At 37.6% G+C, this 11,432-nt stretch overlaps 1 pseudogene; it reads left to right on the forward strand.

Annotated features, from left to right (window-relative positions):
- The first annotated feature begins 10,169 nt into the window (after nucleotides 1-10,169).
- LOC143676542 (heterogeneous nuclear ribonucleoproteins A2/B1-like) lies at nucleotides 10,170-11,216 on the forward strand (annotated as a pseudogene).
- Nucleotides 11,217-11,432: the final 216 nt, after the last annotated feature.

An 11,432-nucleotide genomic window follows, 5' to 3' on the forward strand; every position in this document is an offset into this window, starting at 1 on the left:
GCCTTAACACTGTAAAGCAGCAACTCATTAAATTCCTCTTTTTATAAGCCATTCTGTTTCTGGTCTATTGCATTCCAACAGCTAGCAAACTAGAACAGGGGTGACCCTCAAGATCAAGGGCTTGACCTCTTAATTTGGTTGTCCTCACTGCTTGCTAGACTATTGGAACTTCTCCAAATGGGGAAGTTGAATATTGCCCCCTTTCTCCCCATTCCCCCAAGGGGACTTTGAAAATACTCCTTTATTCACTGACCAAATTACTCTGGGATATATCAGGGCATCACACTAACCTGGACAAACCAATAAAACCTCATGCTCCATTCAAGATTCCTTGTACTTAGGGTGTTCAACTAAACTTACCATACAAGTTAAATTAGGAAATGCACTACCCAAAATATAAATTTGCACCAAGTAAACATCTCTCCTTTTGGTCTCACACAGAAGTTGAAGTTTTAAAATATGGATGATATTGTCCTTTACCCTGTATTCTGATCTGCCTTAGTCCTATCAGATCAGTTTAATTCATATTTCTGCTGGAAGCCTGATCACTTTCCCAACTTTTTAAACAGTTCCTGTTTGAGGTACTGCTGACTTTCATAGCTTCAGAACTCTGAGTCTCAATTGTCACATAAATACCAGAAGTTTCTGGGAATGACCAGGTTATAAACAGCACAGCTCAGTATCTCAGAATTTAAAAATAATAGTTACAACTCCTGAATATATGTGACTGCTGTAAGAGCTTACAATCAAGGACTCTTTACAATAGGTTCCAGCCTGATAGCTGATGCTTTCAACTTCAGTTCACTGAGTTTTTATATTATAGTTAGTCCATGTGATCGAGGCATGATAATATTTGTCTTTTTATTCCTGACATTTCATTCAACATACAGTCCTTACAGTTCATACACCTGATTGCATGTCTGACAACTTTGTGTTAGTTAGATTCAGTTGTCAACTTGGCCAGGTGAGCATACCTAGTCTTGTTGCTGCAGCCATTAAGCCAATGGTACATGAACCTCATCTGTTGCTAATTATATCTGCAATCGGCTAGGAGGCGTGTCTGCTGCAATGAGTGACGTTTAACTTAATTGGCTGGTGCTTAAATGAGAGAGCTCAATGTAGCACAGCCTAAGCAGCTCGGCATTCCTCATCTCAGCACTTGCAGCTCAGCCCAGGCCTTTGGAGATGCAGGAAGAAGTCACCCTGGAGAAAGTTCTTGGAACCCAGGGGCCTGGAGAGAAGACCAGCAGAGCCCATCCTGTGCCTTCCACGTAAGAAAGAACCTCAGTGGAAAGTTAGCTGCCTTTCCTCTGAAGAACTAACAAAATAAATCCCCTTTTATTAAAAGCCAATCCGTCTCTGGTGTGTTGCATTCCAGCAGCTAGCAAACTAGAACAAACTTCATTCTTTCTTGTGGCCACTCAGTAGTCCATTGTATGTATACATCATTGTCCCCCCTTCCATTCTTCCTCCTTGTAACCTTAGGCCATCTCCATCCATTGTATATCACAGACACAACTGCCATAAACACCAGTATGTGAATGTCCATTCTTGTCCCCACACTCAGTTCCTCCAGGTATATACTGAGTAGCAGGTTTGCAGGATCATAGGGTAACCCCAACCCTAGCCTCCTGTGGAACCATCACACTGCCCTCAAAGGAACGGGACCTCTCATTTCCCCACCAACAGTGGATAGGTACATCTCTCTCTTTGCATTCTCTCTAGCATTTGTTTCTCTTTGTTCATTTTTAAACAGTTTTATTCACACATCAGACAATCCCACCTAAGGAAATAAATATGCCTTCACCACCATAATCTATATGAAGGCATTTCCTTTTTTTTTTCACAAAGAATCCATACCCCTCCCTCATGCTCCCTCCCTATTGATGTTTAGTTTTGGCATAATGCCTTTGTTACATTCAGTGGATGCCTATTATAATGTTACTGTTGACTTTAGACCCTGGCTTACACTGATTATACTTTTTCCATATACCTTCTATTTTCAACACCCTGCAATGTTGACATTCATTTGTTCTCCCTCATGCAAAATGTTTTTTAAATTTGTACATTTAATCACCATCATTGTCCACTCTAGGCATTCCTAAATTATACTTAGTCTTTATCCTCTATCTCTCCTTTGGTTTCATATGTGACCCCAACCCTTCTCCCTCTATCATACACACATTCAGCTTCATTCAGTGTACTTACATTATTGTGCTACAATCAGGTAGTATTGTGCTATCCATTTCTGAATTTTTACAATCAGTCCTGTGCACAATCTGTATTTCTTCAGCACCAATTGCCCAATTTCTACCCTATTTCTATCTACTGATAGCTTATGTGCTTAACTTCAATTCTCCAAGTTCACTGACTAATGTTAGTTTATATTAGTGAGACCATACAGTATTTGTCCTTTTGTTTCTGATTAATTTCACTCAGCATGATGTCCTCAAGTTTCATCCATGTTATTACATGCTTGATGACTTTATTCTGTCTTACATAATATTCCATCATATGAATATACCACAGCTTTTTAGCTACTCATCTGTTGAGGGACATTTGGGTTCTTTCCATCTCTTGGCAATCATAAATAATGCTGCTATAAACATTGGTGTACAAATGCCCATTTGTGTCCTTGCCCTCAGGTCCTCTGAATATATACTTAGTTATGGGATTGCTGGAACATATGGCAATTTTATGCTTAGCTTCCTGAGGAACTGCCAAACTGCCTTCCAGAGCAGTTATACCATTTTACATTCCCACCAACAATGGATAAGTGTGCATCTTTCTCCACATTCTCTCCAGCACTTGTTGTTTTCTTCTTCTTCTTTTTTTTTTTTTTTTTGATGGCCATTCTAGTGGGTGTCAGATGATATTTCATTGTGGTTTTGATTTGCATTTCCCTAATAGCCAGTGTAGTTGAGCATCTTTTCATGTGCCTTTTAGCCATTTGTATTTAGTCTTCTGAGAAGTATCTGTTCATGTCTTTTGCCATTTTTAAATTGTGTTGTTTGTCTTTTTGTTGTTGAGTTGAAGAATCTATACATTTTGGATACTAAACCCTTATCTGATATGTGGTTTCCAAATATTGTCTCCCATTGTGTTGTGTAGGCTGTCTTTTTACTTTCTTGATAAAGTTCTTTGATGCACAACAGTGTTTAATTTTGAGGAGTTCCCATTTATCTATTTCTTTCTCCAATGCTCATGCTTTAGGCATATGGTCTAAGAAACTGTCTCCTATTACAATATTTATAAGATATTTCCCTACATTTTCTTCTAAAACTTTTATGGTCTTAGCTCTAATGTTTAGGTTTTTGATCCATTTTGAGTTAATTTTTGTATCGAGTGTGAAATACGGATCCTTTTTTGTTCTTTTGCATATGGAGATCCAGTCTTCAAGTACCATTTATTGAAGAGGCTACTCTGTCTCAGGTGAGTTGGCTTGACTGCCTTATCAAAGATCAATTGTCCATAGATGAGAGGTGAACACTCTTTTTTATTCCATTGGTCAGTAATCTATCTTTATGCCGGTACTGTTTTGACCACTGCAGCTTTATAATATGCTTTAAAGCCAAGTAATGTGAGAACTCCCACTTCATTTTTCTTTCTCAAGATATTTTACTTTGAGATAAAGTACCCCTTCCTTCCAAATGAATTTGATTTTTGATTTTCTTATTTTTGAAAAGTAAGTTGTTGGGATCTTAATTGGTATTGCATTGAATCTATAAATCAATTTAGGTAGAATTGACATCTTAACTATATTTAATCATCCAGCCCATGAACATAGTATGCCCTTCCATTTATTTAGGTCTTCCATGATTTCTTTTAGTAATTTCTTGTAGTTTTCTATGCATAGATCTTTCATATCCTTAGTTAAATTTATTCCTAAATATTTCATTCTTTGATTATTATAAATGGACATTTTTTTCTTGATTTCCTCCTAGATTGCTCATTACTAGTGTATGGGAACACTATTGATTTTGGGGTGTTAATCTTGTACCCTGTTACTTTGCTGTGCTCATTTATTAGCTCTAGTAGCTTTGCTGTAGATTTTTTAGGGATTTTTGACATATAATATCATATCATCTGCAAACAGTGAGTGTTTTACTTCTTCCTCTTCTTTCTTGCTCTGGCTAGAACTTCCAGCACAATGTTGAATAACAATGGTGACAGTGGGAATCCCTGTCTTGTTCCTGATCTTAGAGGGGAAGCTTTCAGCCTTTTGCTATTGAGGATGATGTTAGCTGAGGATTCTTTTTTAATTACTTCCTTTATCATGTTGAGGATGTTCCTATCCTTTGAAATGATTTCCTCAAGAAAGGATGTTGAATTTTGTCAAATGCCTTTTATGCATCAATCAAGATGATCATGTGGTTTTTCCACTTTGATTTGTTGATATGGTATACTACATTAATTAATTTTCTTATGTTAAACCTGCCTTGTATACCTGGAATAACATGGTGTACAATTCTTTTAATGTGCTGCTGGATTCAATTTGCAAGTATTTTGTTGAAGATTTTCTATATTCATTAGAAAGATTGGCCTGTGATTTTCTTTTCTTGTAGTATCATCTGGTTTTGATATGAGGGTGAGGTTGGCTTCATAGAATGGGTTAGGTAGCTTCTCTTCAATACTTCTGAAGAGTTTGAGAATGATTGGTACTAATTCTTTCTTGAATGCTTGGTAGAATTCACATGTGAAGCCATCTTGTCTGGACTTTTCTTTATTAGGAGTTTCTTGATGACTGATTTGATCTCTTTACTTGTGATTGGTTTGTTGAGGTCATCTATTTCTTCTTGAGTAAATATTGTTTGTTCATGCCTTTCTAGGAAGTTGCCCATTTCATCTACATCTAGTTTATCAGCATATAGTTGCTCATAGCATGCTCTTATTACTTCCTTTATTTTTGCGGGGTCAGTAGTTATGTCTCCTCTTCCATTTATGATTTTATTTATTTGCATTTTCTCTCTCTCTGGCATGTGCAGGCTCTGGGAATTGAACCCGGGTCTTCATGATGACAGGGGAGAATTCTAACATTGAGCACTGTCTCTCTCTCTCTTTTTTTGTCAACACAGCAAAGGGTCCATCGATTTTATTGATTTTCTCAAAGAACCAACTTCTGATTTTGTTGATTTTTCTCTATTGTTTTTATGTTCTCAATTTCATTTATTTCTGCTCTAATTTTCATTGTTTCTTTCCTTTTGTTTGCTTTGGGGTTAGTTTGCTGTTCAGTTTTTAGTTCTTCCAAGCAAACAGTTAATTCCTCAATTTTTGCTCTTTCTTCTTTAATATAGGCATTTAAGACAATAAATTTCCCTCTTAACACTCCCTTTGCTGCATCCCATAAATTTTGATATGCTGTATTTTCATTTTCATTTGCCTTGAGATATTAACTGATTTCTCTTGTAATTTCTTACTTGGCCCACTAATTGTTTAAGTGTATGTTCTTTAGCCTCCATATACTTGTGAATTTTCTGGCCCTCTGTCTGTTATTGATTTCCAACTTCATTCCATTATGATCTAAGAAGTTTTTTGTATGATTTCATTCTTTTTAAATTTATTGAGATTTACTTTTTGATCCAGCATATGGTCTGTCCTTGAAAATCATGAGCATTTGAGAAAAATGTGTATCCTGCTGTTGTAGGGTGTAATGTTTGGTAAATGTCTGTTAAATCTAGCTCATTTATCATATTATTAAAGTTCTCTGTTTCTTTATTGATCCTCTGTCTACATGTCCTATCCATTAATGACAGCAGGGAATTGAAGTCTCCAACTATTATGGTAGAGGTATCTGTTTCTTCCTTCAGAGTTGTCAGTGTTTGCCTCATGTACTTTGGAGCACTTTGGCTCAGTGCTTAAATATTTATGATTGTTATGTCTTCTTGAATGGTTTCTTTTATTAATACATAATGTCCTTCTTTGACTCTTTCAATTGTTTTACATTTGAAGTCTAATTTGTCAGATACTAGTATAGCTACTTCTGCTCTTTTCTTATTGTTGTTTGCACGAAATATATTTTCCCAACTTTTCACTTTCAACCTATGTTTGTCTTTGGGTCTAAAGTGAGTTTCCTGTAGACAGCATATAAATGGGTGCTTTTTAAAAAAATATTTTCTACCAGTCTATGTCTTTTGATTGGGGAGTTTAATCTATTAGCATTTAGTGTTATTACTGTAAAGGCAGTACTTTCTTCTACCATTTTGTCTTTTGGATTTTTTTATGTCATATTGAATTTTTTTCTCTTTTTGCCTTTACTGATAGTCTTCGTTTCTACACTCTTCTTCAGAAATGCTCCCTTTATTATTTCTTTCAGAGCTGGTCTCTTGTTTACAAATTCTCTTAGTGATTGTTTCTCTGAAAATGTTTTAATTTCTCTCTCATTTTTGAAGGACAATTCACTGGACATAAAATTCTTGTTTCTCTGAAAATGTTTTAATTTCTCTCATTTTTGAAGGACAATTCGCTGGACATAGAATTCTTCGTTGGCTGTTTTTCTCTTTTAGAATCTTAAATATATCATATCACTGCCTTCTCACCTCTATGGTTTCTGCTGAAAAATCCACACATAGACTTATTGGGCTTCCTTTGTATGTGATGAATTGCTTTTCTCTTGCTGCTTTCAAAATTCTTTCTCTTTGACATTTGACAATCTGATTAATAAGTATCTTGGAGTATGTCTATTTGGATGAATTCTGTTTGGGGTATTGCTGCACTTCTCTTTTTCTTAATTTATTGTATTTATTAAACATCCCAATTTACAAGCACAAACATTCTTACTATATGATCATTCCATTTATGCTGCACTTCTTGGATCTGTAATTTTATGTCTTTCATAGAGATGGGAAATTTTCAGTAATCATTTCCTCCATTAGTCTTTCTCCTCCTTTTTCCTGATCTTCTCCTTCTGGGACACCCACAACATGTATATTTGTGTGCTTCAGGTTGTCATTCAATTCATTGAGACTCTGCTCATATTTTTTCTTTCTTCTCCCTATATTTTCTTTTATGTCGAATTTCAGAGTCCAGTCCTCTAGATCACTAATCCTTTCTTCTGCCTCTTCAAATCTATTGTTGTAGGTTTCCATTTTTTTCATCTCTTCTATTGTGCCTTTCATTCCCATAAATTCTGTAATGTTTTTTCAAACATTTGAGTTTTTGTTTTTGTTTGTCCAATGTCTTCTTTATATCCTCCTTCAACTTGTTGATTTGATATTTGATGAGATTTTCCATGTCTGTTCAAATATCCTGAATTAGCTATTTCAACTCCTGTGCATCTCATTTGGTTTTTTCCTTTGACTGGGACATATTCAATTTTCCTGGTATGACTCATTATTTTTTGCTGGTGTCTAGGCATTTGATTTCCTTAATTAGTTTATTCTGGGGTTTTTTTCACTCTTTTACATGGGATTTTCTTGTTGGATGATTTTGTTCTCTATGTGTTCTTTGACATTCAGTTCAAATTATTCTAGACCTTTAGCATAGGCTCTGTCTAACTGATCAGAATTTTTCTTGTTTTTCTGTTTTTTGCCCTGCCTACATGGAGCCTTTTTTTGTGTGGAGGGTCTCCCCAGATATTATAGACCCCAGTTAGATTTTCCCTGACCTGACAGGCCCACATCTCAGGAGGAAAGAGTAGCCAGCATCAGTTTTCCCTGAAGGTGAGACCCAGCAGGTTTACAGACTTTTCTATGAGGCCTCTAGACCCTGTGCTTTTCTTATCCTACCCAGCATGTGGCACTTGTCTTCCCACAGCTTCCCATCATAAAATGCTGTGATGTCTTTAACTTCAGCAGACTCTCTCTGCCAGGGACATGGTTGAGACAGAGATGACGTTGTAGGATGGCTTTAATTGCTTCAGTTTTCCTGTTCCTGGGGCATGAATTCCTTGTAGGAGGGATTCCACTTGAGCTGGGCCCCACTGTTCTCTTGGGGAAGATACACCCTTTAGGGAATTAATTCCTTTCACCTGACTAGTTACTTTGTTTCTCACACAAGCTAATTCAGCCCTTGCTGGGGAAGTGCTGGAGTTTGAGGGTGCTTCCAGGTCCATCTAATGAGCTGTTAAAGAGTGGAAGAAAACCAGAAAAACCTTTTCAGAGCTGGACCCCTGCTCCTTGGGTTTGTCAATCAAGAGCTTAAGTTGGTTCATGGCTTTATGTATCTCCAGGCTCTATATGCCCCCCTTTTCTTGGGGTCCAACCCTTTTCCAGTGCTGTCTGATTCAAAAAGCCTCTCTCTTTTTTTTCCATCAGCTCCAGCCAGGGCAAAAACTCCTAGTACCTTTAGTGCTTATTACAGGTTTACCTGTGCTGGGGACATATTTTCAGTAGTCAGAATTTGTTAATTAATTTTGCAATTAGAGCTTGGCTGAGCTAAGCCCTTGCTGCGCTAGTAAAGTCTGTTTCTTTTCCCCTCAGGGAAACTGCCTATCATGCCCATGGGGGAGGGGTGCCAGCCTCCACAGCTTAGGGACTTACAGTTCTGTGTGGGATCTCAGCTGGTCCACCTGGTTCAGATGGGTGTATACTGTATGTCTGGTCATTGATGTTCCCCCAGCAGTTGTTCTGTACTGTTCCTGGCTATTTCCTAGCTGCTCTGGAAGATGAAATAAATTCTACACCTCACTATGCTGCCATCTTGCCCTGCTTCACAGTAATAACTTGGTATTCTTTCATCAACAGTAACAAATGTACCATACCAGTATGATGGGTCAATAAGGGCGAAGGGTAAGGAGTATGGGGGGATTTGGGTTTTCTTTTTTCTTTTTATTTCTTCTCTAGAGTAAAGAAAGTGTTCTAAAATTGATCCTGTGATGTATGCACAAGTATGTGATCATACTGTGAGCCCTTGATTGTATTCTTTGAACAGTTGGTATGATGCATGAATATAACTTAAAATTCCAAAATATACATTATAGTAAAAAGAGAAGAGTCTTAACACACAGCCAATCAACAATAAAACCCTTGACTAGAGAGAGAAACTGACCTTCAGCATTAACACACCAGGAAAATCAGATGCCTAGAGTTATAGTTTGCTAGCTGCCAGAATGCAATATACCAGAAACAGAATGACTTTTTAAAAGGGGAATTTAATAAATTGCAAGTTTACAGTTCTAAGGCCGAGAATATGTCCCAATGAAAGCAAGTCTATAGAGTTGTCCAATCAAAGGCACCAGGGAAAGGTACCTTGATTCAAGAAGGCTATGAAGTTCAGGGTTTCTCTCTCAGGTGGAAAGGCACATGGTGAACATGTTCAGAGTTTCTCTCTCATCTGGTAGGGCACATGGTGAACATGGTCAGGGTTTCTCTCTCATTTGGAAAGGCATGTGGCAAACACAAGTCATCTGCTAGCTTTCTCTCCTGGCTTTCTGTTTCATGCAGCACATTTTCCTTCTTCATCTCCAAAGGTCGTTTGACTGATAGACTCTTTGCTTCTCATGGCTATATCATTCTGCTCTCTCAGAATCTCCAGCTTTCTCCAAAATGTTTCCTCTTTCATAGGATTCCCATAAACTAATCAAGACACACCTGAATGGACATGTCTCCACCCAATCCAGCTTAACAACCACTCTTGATTGAGTCACATCTCCAGGGGGATGATCTAATTATCATTTCAAACATACAATACTGAATATGGATTAGAAGAAACAGCTGCCTTTACAAAATGGGATTAGAATTAAAACATGGCTTTTCTAGGGGACATACATCCTTTCAAACCAGCACACCTAGACATCAGCAAAAAATTACAAGCCATATTAAAAAACAGGAAGATATGGCTCAGTCAAGGAAACAAATTAAGACCAAAGGAGACACAGAATTTGGAACAATTAAAGAAATTCAAACAAATCTCCTAAATCAATTCAAGGAGATGAAGGAAAATATGCTAAAGAGATAATGGATATAAAGAAGACAATATGTGAGCATAAATAATTTGAAAGTATAAAAAGAAACATAACAGAAATTATGGGGATGAAAAGCACAATAGTAGAGATTAAAAATACACTAGAGGAGTAGCAGCAGTGCTGGGCCCATGCAGAGGTTTTCTTAGGTATTGTTTCTTGAGCAGTGGAAGTTCTTACAGCAGTGCCAGGATGAGTCTGGTTCATGTTCTCCCATGGGCATCTATCTCACTCAGTTGTAGGAAGTGGGCTGAAGTGACTTGAGTCTGTGATGGAGAAAGAAAAGGAATAATCCCATAAACTCTTTATTGGTGGCTTAAATTTAGAAACCATAGAAGAAAGTTTGAGGAACTACTATGAGCAATACTAGTAGCAATAGTAGGGGAAAACTTACAGACTGTGTGAAGATGAAAAATCCTACAAGTAAAAGATCAGAGGATTTGGTTTTGTAACTGTTTCATCCATGGCTGAGGTTGATGCTGTGATGGCCGTGAGACCTCCTTCAAATGATGAGAGGGTGGTTGAGCCAAAACATGCTGTTGCAAGAGAGAAATCTGGAAAACTGGGGGCTTATGTAACTGTGAAGAACCACAGTTCTTCAAACCACACAGAATGGTTTATTGGTGGAATTAAAGAAGAAACTGAGGAACATCTCCTTAGAGATTAATTTGAGGAATATGGAAAATTGATACCATTGAGATAATTGCTTATAGACAGCCTGGAAAGAAAAGAGGCTTTGACTCTGTTACTTTTGATGACCACGATACGGTTGATAAAATTGAATTGCAGAAGTACCATATCATCAATGGTCATAATGCAGAAGTAAGAAAGGCTTTGTCTTTTCAAGAGATGCAGGAATTCTAAAGTTCTAGGAGCAGAAGAGGAGGCAACTTTGGTTTTGGAGATACGCATGGTGGTGGTGGAAATTTGTGACCAGGAACAGGAAGTAACTTTAAGGGAAGATCTGAGGGGTATGGAAGTGTTTGTGAATTTGGAGAGGTCTATAATGGGTGTGGAGGAGGACCTGGAGATGGCATTTTTGGAGGTAGCCCTGGTTATGGAGGAGGAAGAGAAGTACACAGCAGGAGGACCTAGATATTGCAACCAGTGTGGGGGCTACAGAGGTGATCATCACAATTGTGGAAGTAGAAATCACAATGATTTTGGAAATTATAATTACTAACTCTCTAATTATAGAGCAATAAAGAGTGGAGATTTTGGTGGTAGCAGGAACATGGGGGGACCATATAGTGGAGGAAAATATGGTCCAGCAGGCAGTGGAGGAAGTGAGGGTTATGGGGGGAGGAGCCTATATTGAGCTTCTTATTTGCCATGGTCTTCACTGTATACATAGGAGAGGATGAGAACTAGTGTTAGAAATGGTAAAATGGGACAAAAACAATGTAAAGAGGTGGAAACAAGGGATATGAGAGCAGAGAACATGTATGCTATGGAAGCTAAGTTTGTATCTTTTCAATTTAATAGGCTAAGGATGTGAGTTGTGTAATATAATCCCTAGGGTAACCACAAGAAA

Source organism: Tamandua tetradactyla, chromosome 3 (genome assembly GCF_023851605.1).
Source record: "Tamandua tetradactyla isolate mTamTet1 chromosome 3, mTamTet1.pri, whole genome shotgun sequence".
NCBI classification, from domain to species: Eukaryota; Metazoa; Chordata; class Mammalia; order Pilosa; family Myrmecophagidae; genus Tamandua; species Tamandua tetradactyla.